Below are 15341 nucleotides of genomic sequence, written 5' to 3' on the forward strand. Positions count from 1 at the left end.
CATTTAGTAAAATAGAAAAATAATAAAATACAACACTGGAAATATATAATAATAAAATAATGTTATAATACATAGAAATAACTAGTACACTACCATTTTTATTCTTAAAAGGGTAATGTTTTTTTTAATATATTGTGACATTCATTTCTTTTCTTTTTTACTGGCGTCACATTCATCTAAAATTAAGGAAACCATAGATGCCTGAAATTTTCAGTTGTTTCATCTAACTTCCAAGTCACCAAATTTTAACTTTTAAAAAAAAGTCACTAAATTTAAGTACTCATTATTATTTTTTCCCTTAAATGTATGTTAATATATATATATATATAAAACTTTGAATTAATGTGCATGACGGATAACACTTTTAGGTATTTATTTGAAATTTTTGTAGTTTCCGAAACTAATACAACAATGCCATACACTTTCAAGAATTAAAATGATACTTTACTATCAGGATAACTAATAAAATTTTATCAAACAAAAGTAATAACGTAATATAATAACAAGGTAATCAAGGACAAATCCAAGAAACCAGTGGTTGAATTTTTAAAAATAATATTTAATTGGGAGAAGGTGCAATCTACATATTGAAAGTTGAAGGTTTTTAAAATAATATGACATTTGAGCCATGAGAAAAGAAAAAAAAGATAAAACAATATTAAGTTTAAGATGTGAAAAATTACGACCATTAATTTGAGCCTCTATATAATATTGGTGTCTTGTATGCTCAAACTTGACAAGCTAGTGATATAGCAGCTTTCTGATAATTAACTTTTACGACTCCTTGAAGGGTAAGAAACAGCATCGTATTCGTGATGTTGCACCTCATCATATCCATAAGGTGGAAGTTCATGAAGGCGAGGGGGATAAATCCGGCAATATCTGCTGTTGGTATAAGTTAAACTTAATTAACACAATTCACAATTATATCTTCTATTATATATTATTGGTATTATTAATTTATTATTGTTATTATTGTTGTTGAATATTATGTAGGGGACACTGTTGGGACCTTAAAGGAGAGAGTTTAATTTGATAATGAAAACAAGGAGATAACCTACACAATATTGGAGGGTGACATGTTGAAGCACTACAAGAGCTATAAAGTTATCCTTCATGCTTTACCAAAAGGTGATGAGAATAACGACTTTTTTACCAATTAGGGGTAAAATTTTATCCAACTTACCAATCGAGGGTATGTTTTAAAAAATTACCCAAGACGGGATAGGTCGTAACAGGTGTTACGACTTATAAATCAGAAGTCGTAACACCTGTCACGACTTTTTATTTATTTATTTAATTGAATTATTTATGACTTCAGTTCAAATGTTTTTTTTTACGACTTTAAAGTTGTAATTTTTTTTTTCTTTTAAATCGAATTCGTAAATTTTTTTACAATTTCATTAATTTTTTTTTTGGTTTTATAACTTTAAAGTTGTAAAACCTTTATTTTTTTCTATTCGTACACCTGTTTTTGTTATGTTAACCTGTTTGTTTTTTCTTTTAAATTTACAATTGTTTACGGTTTTATTTTTATTTTAAATAAAAAATATATTTAAATATATAATAAATAATATTAAGTTGACTTACTTATTAGTATATTTTTTATGATTTTATTTGATATGTTATTATTGTATTTAATGTTTTATTATTTAAAACATGTTATACATATTAAAATAAAGTAATAACATATCAAATAAAATCATAAATAAATATAATAATAAGTAAGTCAATTTAATATTATTTATTATACATTTAATTTTTTTTATTTAAAATAAAAATAAAATAGTAAACAATTGTAAATTTAAAAGAAAAAACAGATTTACGAAAAGAAAAAAAAGTAGGTTAACAAAACAAAAACAGGTGTACAAATAGAAAAAAGTAGATTTTTTTTAAAGAAAAAAAAATTACAAGTCGTAAACCTTCAAAAAAATTTTAAAAAAAGATTTTACAACTTTAAAGTAGTAAAATAAAAAAAATCTTAAATTAATAAAGTCCTAAATAATTTTACGACTTCGATTTTAAAAAAATAAAAAAATTACAACTTTAAAGTCGTAAAAAAAGTAACAATTGAACTGAAGTCATAAATAATTTTACGACTTGAATTAAAAAAAATAAAAAGTCGTAATAGATGTTACAACTTTTGAGTTAGGAGTCATAACACCTGTTACGACTTATTCCGTTTTGGATAATTTTTTAAAATATATCCTTCATTGAAAAATTGGGTAAAATTTTACCCCTAATTGGTTAAAAAGCCGACAATAGCCTAGTGAAGTGGACTTTCTTGTACGAGAAGGTGGATCACAATGCTCCTGAGCCAACCAAGTACAAAGATTTGGTGGTTAAACTCACCTAGAAAGTTGAGGCTCGTTAAAATGATCCCTAAGTGGTTCATTAAAGAGTGCTGCTAGGTGCACCCAGCAGTTTTGCTGGTGCACCCAACAATTAGTGTGAAAAGGCAAAAATGCGCTTCTCTTCTTCTTCTTTCGGATAAGCTCTCTCCTTCTTCTTCCTGCGTCTTCTTTGTGGCTCTTCTTCTTCTTCGTTGAGGAGGTGCGGTGGTGGTGCGAGGAAGCTTCCGCGAAGAGCAACGGTCGTTTACGCGTCCACCGTCGAGGTCAGGCCCGTGAACTTGACATTTTTTTGCTCCAATGTTGCCGGCGATGGCGGAAAACGCTGTCGGAAATCGCTGGGAGCTTTACGGATTAAGTGATCCGTAAGGTATGTTGAGTAGTTTTACGGATCATTCGATCCGTAAAATACTCAACATACTTTACGGATCACCTGATCCGTAAAACTCACAGTTTGATTTTAATTCAAAAATTGCCAAATATTATTTGATACCTCTGAATGTATGCTAAATATTTGATAAATAGTGTCATGAATATCTACTGTTTCATACAAATTGCCATGAATGTATGCTAATGATTGATATCCCTATAAGCTAACTTCCATGTGCTTCCATATAAGCCAACTTCCATGTACTTCCTTTAACTAAGTTATGACCAATATGATTGATGCAAATACTTCTGAGTAACAATCTGCAGCTTCTTGTACCTAAATTCATACCTTAGATAACAATCTGCAGCTTCTTGTACCTAAATTAGAGGAGAACAACAATGAATAACAATGTGCAGCTTCTTGTACCTAAATCCAAATTAGAGGAGAACAACAATTAATAACAATCTGCATCTTCTTCTACCTAAATCCAAATTAGAGGAGAACAACAATTAATAACAATCTGCATCTTCTTCTACCTAAATCCAAATTAGAGGAGAACAACAATGAATAACAATCTGCAGCTTCTTCTACCTAAATTCATACCTTAGATAGATGCAAATACTTGCAATTAATGGATTAAACTAGGAAATAGGAATTTGACATGATAGAACTGGGAATTTGGCATGATGGTAGTTTGCTTAGAACCTCTGAGCCTGTATGTGAAGAAATGCATTTGGAATCATGAACCAACTATCCCAAAACCTTAAGTTATTTAGAACTCTAAGCCACATGGTCGGCTATAATATAATATCACAAATGATGAACCAACTATTCCATACAAATGGTTTTATATCAAACTTTAGAGCAATAAGCATTTTGGTCATCAATTAAGCAACCATTCTATCACCTAATGCTAATACTAATTCAATTCCCAAAACCCTATCATAATCATCAATTAAATTTGAAAAACTGAAAACATAAAAGATAGAGAAACAAAACACAAATTCTCAATTAATAAAAGGGACTTTAAATTTAATCACAACCTCGAGATCCTTGAATTGACTTTGGGCTACACTAAACATTCTTAGCAACAAATGAAAACTTGTTTTAATTTCTCATGACTTTTTTGGTAACATAAGGAATTCCTTGTTCAACAGTGAGCTTGCCAAGAGCTTCAATTATATGGTCATGAAGTGATCTGTCAGGGGACTCAATATGAGAGAATATGGATACCATTTCAGCTTCATAACCTGAACCATTCCTGCTTCCCATGTGTGAATTCATTCAACACCTATGGAATAAATCATTCTACATGTCAATTCTCTCTTCCTGATTGGCCAATCAAAGTCTTGATACACAAATATAATTAATGTTATAGACGAAAAGGAAAATTTAATGAAGAGATAAACAATCCATTCAATCCATTTAATGCATGGAGACATTTATAAAACAATCCATTTAATCCTCATAAGGAAAATTTTACCCTTAATTCTCGCAACAAAGTCCTAAATTCTTTGATCATTGAATTCTGTGTCTTCTTTGGCCTGAATTAAATTGTCCACACTCTACTGATGTTAGTATCAATGAGACGAACACAACCAAAACCATGTTGTCCCAAATCAATGTCCTATATGCGTTAGACACATGAAATTTGAGAAAATGAAATGAGTGATGGATTTTGCGGTACTCATTTGCAGATCATGGTTGGGACCAGAAGATTAGGTCGTGCCTTAGGTCAGGTCACTCGCAGAGGTGTGGGCAGAGGAGATCATGATGATTCCGATGATGCTCCACAGCGTCGACGACCTACTGCATCCGCACGGAGGCAGCGAGTCGCTGCGACTGCGGATCACGTCGATGACCTAGTCATCCCTGACCTAGATGTTCAGGATGACCCGATGGAGGCACCAGCTGCTGTGGAGGACATTCCTGCGGACGCAGGCGCACTGAGGATCAGCCTCAGGGATTTCCGGGTGGTCCGAGCGACCCATCTGTGCTGACAGCGTATGCGGATCACGTTGCTTGCAGCGTATGGACGGGAGAGATATTTATACTATTTAATTTTAGTTACTTGTAAATTATATTATTAGTTTTCCTTTAAATGATAATTTTAACGAATTTTGCGTTCCTTTATACTTCAATTCAGGAGCGTCCTGAATTGAAGTTATCCTCGCATGGGAGGAAGGTCCATAGTTTAGGCAGGCCTACCCCTGCCATTGAGGGACTTATCGCTGGTACAGGACTAAGTCCTCTGATCGCGTGTTCGGTAGACACCGGCGATCAGGGACTTTTGTCCGCGTTTGTGGAGCGGTGGCACCGGGAGACATCTAGTTTCCATCTCCCGGTGCGTGAGCTCACCATCACATTGGACGACGTCTCCTCTCTTCTCCATCTTCCCGTTATAGGCGACTTTCACGCATTTGAGCCCTTGCACGTGGATGATGCGGTTCAGATGCTGGTGGACTTGTTGATGATGTCTCCAGAGTCTACTAGGGCTGAGACAGTCCAGTGTCACGGATCGTACGTATGCCTGCAATGGGTACGTGAAGTATATCAGCGCTGATGCCAAGCAGGTCATTGGACAGCTGCGGCTCGTGCATATCTTCTTCACCTGCTGGGTTGCACTCTGTTTGCTAACAAGAGTGCAACCAATGTCCATGTTGTCTACTTGGAGGCCCTTCGTGACCTCAGTATGACAGAGAGGTACGCTTAGGTAGTGGCTGCTTTGGTTCATATGTACGACCAACTGAACGATGCATCCATGAGCCACAGTCGACAGCTTGGCGGTTACATCACACTGCTACAGGTAACAAATATGTTTTTCATTCATTCAGGTTAAACAATGTTCAACTTTAAATTTTGTTACACTTTCATTATTAATGTTTATAATTTGAATGTTACATCTGTAGTGCTGGATTTACGAGCACTTTCCCTCAGTTGCGGAGTCCACCGCTGATCAGGACTACGATGAGGCTTCTCCGCGTGCGTGCGGGTGGATTGCGACAAAGAAGACCGTGAAGAGCATTCGCACGCCATCGTATAGGGAGCGCCTGGACCGACTCTGGATTTCGGATGTCTGTTGGATCCCGTATGGGGAGCATCGGGAGGTCCGGGACTTCCATGTCAGATCATGCTACTCCGGTCTCTTGCGCTGGGGGCCTGTTGCTGTGTATTACCGGCCGGAGAGGGTCGTGCGGCAGATTGGTTACACGCAGACCATCCCTGCTCCTCCTGTCGATTCATGGGTCTCGTATGATGATATACACGATAGGTGGATGCATTACGAGGATCATATCGTACCTGCAGGTGAGGTTTGCGTGGTGCCAGGGGCGTGTTCCAGTGACTACATCGATTGGTTCTTCCGCATCTCCCATCCTTTCATGACACCAGGCCATGCAGTAGATCCTCTGCCTCATGGTCACACCCCGTAGCCCCGAGTCATCCCTCAGGCCCCGTAGACGGATATCCCTCGCGTGCCGGAGCCAGGAGCATCGTCGACATCTACGGAGGAGCCCAGACATGCAGTGGTAAGTAATACTAATAATTTACGTCATTTACCTCAATATTTGCATAATAATTTGTGTAATTAGTTTGTTTTGTATGTAACAGGAAGTTTGTGATGACATTGCTAAGCGGTTGGAGCGCCATCTGAGTCTAGGAGTGGTCACGCCTGGCTCATCGACACATGAGGTGATCGAATAATGCCTCAGATTGGCCAGGAGTGTCACACAGGACCATCTAGTATACGTTAGGTGTAAACGCAGGCGGCGCACTGATCAGACTTAGTTTATGTACATATTTTACATTGATATTCCTTGTATATACAGATATTGTACATGAACTCATTTCACGAGTATTGTTGGTTTTATTTATTTTCATTTCTAATGTTAGTTTTATTTATTTTCATTGTATGTGTATTCCATTTGTGTCTATATACACGCGTGTTATAACTTTAAATATAATTGAAATAAAGAAGTTGAAAAGGGTGTAAAAAAATAATTAACCAAAAAATGGACATCATTCGTTATCTAAGATCGTATATAACGTACTAATATTTTTAAATTCTCTTATAATTACAATTTTCCCACTTATACTAATGATCATGTAAAAAAATGTATTGTAAAGTAGTTAGTATTTTAATTTTTTATGTAATACCAATTATTTTTTTTATATTCTTTATAATATTAATAATGATATGATTAATTCTTTATTGATTTTTATTAATATGTATAAAATAACCTTAAACAATAATTATAATGGAACTGAGTAAGTATTTTAATATCATCTTCTAAACAAATTTATTCTAAAAAAATATATTAAAAAATTAATTATTTATAATAAATCAATATTTATAAATATATTATATTTAATAAAATAAAAAATAGATTTAATTATATTATAAATAAATATGTTGTATTTAAAAGTATATTATAATTTTTTTTCCTCTTACGGATCAACTTGATCCATAAGAGACTTCTGGATCAGCTTGATCCGTAAGTTGATCCGTAAGTCTCTTCCGGATCAACTTACGAATCAGACTTATGGATCAACTTACGGATCAAGCTGATCCGGAAGTGGAAAACTAAGCAAGGGCAATTTTGGCATTTTTCAAGAATGTTGGGTGCACCTAGCAACACTCTTCATTAAATAAAGTTGCGTTGTGTGAGCCACGCATGGCTGTGCCCTCGTGGTTATCTTACGCATAATGTTTTCTTTAAAGTCCAGTGTGTACATGTTTATGCAATATATTGTTGGTTTGTTTAAAATATTGACAAACACAGGGAAGGGTACATGCCTGTATGATCTGTGATTTGTAAGCTTCAACCAGCTACTAATTAATCAAATAAGGACGGTCTATCCATTGAAAGATAAAATATCTAGAATTGTATTCACCTTTAATTCTGAGTGCATGTACAAGAGATATATGTAAAGTAAAAAAAAAAAAACAAATTTTAGATTATTTATTAAATTATCAATAATTTGAATTTTAATTGTAATAACTTCCAACTAACTACTCAATCATATTAATAGTTTAATAGGCTTATGCAAGATGATGGTAGTAAAGACAATGCCAAACTATCATAAATTTATGACGTGAAAATGTAATACCTTTGGCGAGAAAGTTTGCATGTTGATCAAAGTTAACAAATACAAATTTAACCATTATGAGGAGTCATAACACAAGACTTAACTTCTTAAGAGAAGTAAACACTTTTAACCACCATAAAATAGAAGCAAAAATGCTTAACCACCTAAAAAGTTAGAAACAAGGAAAAGACTTAATCACGTAAAAGGCAGAAGTAAAATGACTTAACCACATAAAAGGCATAAGCAAAATGATTTAATCACCTAAAAAGACATAAATAAGAGAAAAGCTTAACCACTAAAGGAAAAATCAAAATGGCTTAACCACCTAAAAAAATAGAAACAAAAATAAGCTTAACCACCTAAATACAAAAACAAAAGGACTTAATTATTTTGATCACCTAAAAAGATAGAAATAAAAGAATTTAATCACCTTAAAAGATAGAAGCAAAAGAATGACTTAACCACCTAAATGACAAAAGCAAAAAATAATTTAATCACCTAAAATACATAAACAAAAAATGACTTGACCACCTAAAAGGCAGAAGTGAAATAACTTAACCACCTAAAAAGATAAAAACAAAAGGACTTAACCATCATGATTGATTTTGAATGGAGGACATTATGTGATCCTCCTTACATTGCCAATAAGTTTGAACTTCAAGGAGATGAGACATTTATTAATCAATAGAGGTTAAATTTAATGGGTAGATTAAAATTATTAGTAACATATTCCTTCTAAAAAATAAGTGAATGTACTTAAGCTAACCCTGGATAATGGTGTTACTTACTTTGGCTTGTTTCATCTCTTCGAGCTATATGTCAATAACCAATTAATGAAATTAATAAGTGACGGGCAAATGTTTAAGATAAATGAGAATAATATTATATTATTGATATGATAAAACTAGTTGTAAGTTGTTGTAATTTAAATTCAAGTTATAAGTAATATGGAGTTTGTTAGTCCTTTATATTTTTTGATATCTTTTGTACACTCACAATTAAAGAAGAATAAAATCTTAATTATTTCATCTTTCAATAAAGAACTATAACATCTAGATGCAACTTGTTAACATACTACTTATAATAAAAAAAATGTATATAAGTAAATGCTTATAAGATTATGTAACGTATATCCACTTATTTTTTTGAAACAAGTATGCTAATAAATTATGATCTTAAAATATACACATGTCTATGTAAGAATATATATATATATATATATATATATATAGTGGCGGATTTAAGACCCTAAGTTAGTGAGTGCAAATTATAAAAAAATAAAATCAGTGGGTTCAAATATATAAATATAAATAAAATAAAATATAAAAATATAAAGATTTTATTTACAAATTTAGTAAATTTTAAAAATGAGGGGGTGCAAGTGCACACCCTCAGACCAATGTAGGTCCGCCACTATATATATATACTAGTCTGCAACCTGTGCATACGCACGGGTCGTCTCCTTAGTCATTTAGCAAGCATGATTTTTTTTTTGGCAAGACAGATATAAAAGGAAATACACTGTTGAAGGAAAAAAGGCTTAATACTTATAATAAAGTTGGTGTTCAAATTACAAAAAATTAGAAGACATATCATGTGTCGATAAAGTAAAGAAGAGATAAAGAGAGAGGAAAAATGTTGGTGAAAAAGGAAGACGTAGAGAAGAGAATGGTGAATTGAAGAACCTAAACTAAGAATACCAAAAAACCAAACAGACCAAAAAGACTAATGTCACCCACTCTCTCTCTCTCTGCCACCGCCACCGTAATCGCCTGCAACCAAGACAAAACTTTAATGTCCAAACTAAGGGAATATGAAACTAATTCACAAAGTTGAGTACTTTGAAGCTCTAGACACAATTGTAAGGGACCATAATAATAATAATAATAATAATAATAAACAATATAAATAATAACCTACAACAAACCTAGACAAAACTTTAATGTCCAAACTCCAAACTTCCAAATAAAAAGATTTTGGAAAAATACAGCAACTTGTTGAACATTCTTCTAGAAAGATCAAGTTATTTATACAACTGAATTAGTATATGACATTATCCTTAAGCACTTTCTAAATTAAAATGAGATTAAATTGAAATTTGTAGCCAAAAGTACATTCTTTGAAGCATAAGGTGTCAATATCATTTGATAGAGTGGAGAGAGACATTAAATAGCTCTCCCACAAGCTCACAACACAACGAAGAATAAGATAGATTTACAAATTTATGGGGCAAACAAATAGATAGATTCTCTTTTGGGAAAAAAATAAAAAGGGTTCTCTTTGTTTATAATAATAATAATAATAATAATAATAATAATAATAATAATAATAATAATAATAAACAATATAAATAATAACCTGCAAGAAACTCAGACAAAACTTTAATGTCCAAACTAAGGAAAGATGAAACTAATTCACAAAGTTATGAGTACTGTGAAGTTTTGAATGCAATTGTAAGGGACCATATAAAAAATGATAATAATAAACAATATAAATAATAACTTGTAACAAACCTAGTCAACTAATCAACTAATCATCGCATCAAAATAATCTTCAACACACCAAAACAAAAGAAGATATCAGTAATGACCATCCCATGTATGCCTACAAATAGTTAAAACTTTTTCACAATTTAAAATACTAAATTCAGATAAATTCAAAAGATCTCAGTAGCACAAAACAAAATGCTTTCCTAGATTATAGGTTTAGACTTAAAATTGATATAGTTCATAGTGACAATCTAGCAACCACACTGTCAAAAAGTTATAACAAGGAAAAAATTTCATACCTCAAAAATCACCGTACAACAAAATTAAAATGAAATATTGAATTAGGATTTGAAATTTTATAGTTTCAGACCTTATCCAATTTCATACCTGATCTAATAACTGGATTTGAATTGGATCAATTTTCAGCTCTAATCTTACTTTTTTTTGGAAAATACAAAATAAATAATAAATAATAAAATATATAATAAAAGATGATTTAAAACATTAAACATTTCATTTATCTATTATTATATAACTTATAATACAAATTTTTAAATATATGCATTACTAAAAATAAATTTACACAACTTGACAACTTAATTATGCATCTTAACTGTTATTAAGAATTTATCTTTAAATATATTTTTGATAGATTGGTATAATTTATCCTTGTTGAAGTCATGACAATTAATAAGAATCCCTATGTCAAACAAAGGATGCTGAATTAAATTAGAATGAAGTTGAAACATACCATTGCGATGATTAAGCAAAGGCACATATATAAGAATAATATAAATATGAGTGACATAAATTTGTTTACAAATATATATATATATATATATATATATATATATATATATATATATATATATATATATATATATAAACAATTTCGGTTTGGTTGAATCAGACCAATTTTTATAAACAATTGAGGACTTTGCAGTGATTGAGTATGACTGCTACCCATAGCCATCAATGAAATATGAAATTCAGATTAGTGATGTATGATGTTATGATGTGCATCTTGAGACTCTTGCAATTGCTGAGTATGAATTAAAGAACAATACTAAAAGCATATGCAAAACAACACCAAAGCTTTGTCCCAAAAATTAAAAAGTTAACACAAGCACGCTATTAAGATCATTAGGAGCAAAGTGAGGAAGTAGATTGAGAACCAACTTACAAATGTTTCTCCTTTATCACATAATCCTTCTTCAAAAAGTAATCATAAGCTCTATAAATCTCCTGCATCTACACATCGAACGGAAATTTTGTATCATTATCTTAAACCTCATAAATCAAAATATGTTTCATGTTATGTATATTAAATTGACAAAAAAATATAAAAATTTAGAGATAACAAAATGAAAATAATCATGAAAAAAAATCTAGACACAAACTGCAGAAATCAATATGTGAATGAAATAACCCATAATAACGAGCACAATGTGAGGATAACAAACAAATGAACATATAAGAAACAATAGGAGATCACCTGTGAACCAATAAGAAGGTTCTTTGGTTTAATATCCCTATAATAAAGAGATGAAAATCATTCTCCAATTAATCTTGTCCCTTGCTTGCTCACATTCATATATGTAGTTCTATCCCATCATGTTATACCTTTTTAATTAATTCTTCACATTTTGCTAATTAATCGCCCAATTAGAAGCATATGGTCCATACTATACCTATATAAAAAATGGCCAATTGGGTTTGTTGAAAAGGAAAATGGTGGTGACCACGATTAGGGAACTCATTTTTTTTTCCTCCATGTTGAAAGCTAGCTCTTGTCTTATTTGCACTTGTCTTAGAAGCAACAAAGACATAGTGGTGACTAATCAATGGAGGGTAGATATAAAATTATATTATATTCTTGGTCAAACAGAATCATAACTTTGCATAATTTTGCACGTACAATGGGGATAGTTGTTATTATTAAATTCAGGCACAACCAATTCTAGTCCAAATACTAAATCTCCTTTTGTTTTTCTCAGTTGGTGCAATCCTGTCCCCATGTCATTATATATCTTTCAGTTTCCCAATCATCACATGATATAAATTGCAGCACTGCCAACCAATAACAACGTATTATTCACATAAGAAATGGTACACCTGTATAAACCTCACACAAGTTGGATCAACAAACAAAGGTTTTGTCCTCCATTTTCATGTAGAATCCCCTCCACAAACCTTCAAAGCAGTCAAAATATGTTAAATTTCATTTTAAAATTATTTAATATTAAGTGAAGTTGTTTAATGGGTATATTAGGATTTTTAAAAACAATATGTGACCATAATTTTAGCTTGATATCAAAGCTTTAATAGTTTCTTTTCTTTCATATATCAAATCATGACCACAATCAAGACCACGTCAACTATATTTGTTTGGAACTTTTCGCAATATGAAAGATGAGGAAAAAATTGTTGATAATGACCACAACAACAATGTAATCCACAAACAACAACATATAGGGAGAGGAAAAGAAGGAATGTTTTGTATGATATATACTTACAATATTTGCATTTTTGTGATTCCTTGTAAAGATCAGCTTTGGGTGCATACTATAAAATCAAATAAACTCGTTTCTACAATAGATAATTCAAAAATCATAAACAGGGAGATATCCCAAAACCAACACACACATGAATTTTTAAGATTAAAAACTAAAACTTCATTTAGATATTTCACCAAACACATAACTTACAACCCATTTCACCAACAACGTAATCGCATGACAGTTAACGTTTCATAAAAGAAAAATAGTTTTCTTTGTTATCACCACCTACACTGGCCATGTGGGTATACAAATAAAAACCCAAATCCATAAATTTTAATTTTTTGCAGGAATTGAGAATATTAAAGAAATTGAATTAATAAAAAAAGGGAAAATTGAGGAATGGATAAAGGTAAAACCTTTTATGTGCGGCTTTGACAGCTTTAGCATTTGCTTCTTCAAAGGTCAATCTCTCTTCTTCCTTGCGCATGCGTTTGTCTACGCTGAAGCAACCAAAGCAAAGACCCATCTTTGGTGTTTCTCTCTCTTCCTCTGCTTCTTCTTTGGTCTGGACTTTCTCTTTCTCTTACAATTTCTATTTAATTTAAAATTCTTTTACACCTTCTATCATCATAAGTAAAATACTATCTAAGATTGCAAAATTTAAGGAAAGAGGGTTAGATTTCCAACTCCAGTACAAAAGAGATACAATGATGATCATTTTCCAAACATCTAAAAAGATCTAAAAAAGTTTCAACGAACAACAATAACAACATTGGGATGTGCTTTAACTGGGAACAAACAAAATAATTAAGAGAAGAACATTGAATAGCAAAAGAATATTGTATTAGGTGCGAAAGCTCAACTCTTTGATTTTGTTGCTGTAAAAAAATATGAGTGAATGTCGATCGAGAAGTTTGTGCACTGGAAACAAACAAAGCGAAGGCAATTAGTAAGCAAGGAAACATGCATGAAACATGCATAATAGCTAACAAAAAAAAGTCCTGCTGGAGTCTTCTTGGTTGGTGACCTTGCAGAACCAAAAGAAGCAAGAGCTAAACAATAAAGCCTTAACACAAAAGAAAATGAGGTTTTCTGCAAGACAATGTTGCCCCTGCCACTGCATGTTGTTGGGTATTTTCAATAAACCTTATAAAATACCAATTGGGAACCAAGACACATTACGTCAGATTATCAAGAGGTTTCAAGGAATACCTGGATCCAGAGAGAGCTTGATCAACACGCAGCGGAATATTACAGTGATCACGAACAATTGGTTTAATGACCTTCCTCAACCAAATCACCTTCTTCCTTATGGGACCTTCGTTTTCTCTTCAGATGGGGAGAGGAGAAACTATTTGTTGATTTGGTGTATTGGGGGACCATAATCATGCCTTATGTTTTAAACCTATTAGGGTTCTCATTATCCCGTAATGGGCCAAACTGGTTTCCGCTCATTAAGCCCATATCAATTTTCTGACCGTCTAATGGGTTCACTTAAATAGATCACTTTATATTGAACTCATTTAAATGTAAATAACTAATATAAATGTTATAATATAATATGTAGTCCATATTAATTAATTAGGAATTATAAAATTCCTAACAATCTCCCACTTGGGCTTCATATTAACCTTAGACATTTATATCACAAAATTCTTTAGGCGCACAACCGTATGTTATTTACTTTTAGATTCCTTTTCAGGGGTGGGTAAACGGGCCCAGGTCCATGGACTGGCCCACGGGGCCCACGGTCCGTGCGGGTTACGGACCAATTTTTTTAGACGGTCCATGGTTATGTCATATTTTTGGGCCCGCCTCGCTTAACCCGCGAACTTTGCGGGTTTGGTCCGCTGGATCCGTGGGTTGCCCGTAACCCGCATTTAATTTGATTTGTGTGACCTTGACCTAATTATATTAGGTTTGATTTTCTCTTTTTCACTTTAAACTTTTCTTTTAAAATAAGAGATAAAGAAATATATTAGATAAGATAAAGATTTAAAGATAAAAATGAAAGATTTAAATTAAAAGATAATAAAGATAAAAAAGGATATGATAAGAAAAATAAAAGATAACAAAAATAAAAGATTAAGATAAAAAAAGAAAAGTGATAACATGCTAAAAATCTTCCTTTTTGATATTTTCTAGATCTTTTTTTCTTTTAATCTATCATTTTCATATCTGTAAGCCATAAATAATAAAAATATCAATTCTTATCATTTAAGCTAAAAATAATTGTTAAATAAATATTTTTAAAGATATTTCAATATATTTTTATTATAAAAAATAGCTCACATCATATTTAGCAGTTATCATTGTAGCAGGCTAAGAACACTTTTTCTCCTCATGTTTTTTCTCCATCACGTAACCACGCACGCGCCCAAGTCATACAACTTTTTTCCTTAGAAGGAAAACAAAACGCGACTCACATGGAGAAGGCTCAAGCTACTTCAAATATGGAATCATTTGTTGTTGGAGATGTTTAAATTTCATATTTTAGATTTATTGCTTGGATTTTCTTTTGTTAAGACATTATTTATTTTAT

The sequence above is a fragment of the Glycine max genome, chromosome 20, assembly GCF_000004515.6.
Source record: "Glycine max cultivar Williams 82 chromosome 20, Glycine_max_v4.0, whole genome shotgun sequence".
In the NCBI taxonomy this organism is placed as follows: Eukaryota; Viridiplantae; Streptophyta; class Magnoliopsida; order Fabales; family Fabaceae; genus Glycine; species Glycine max.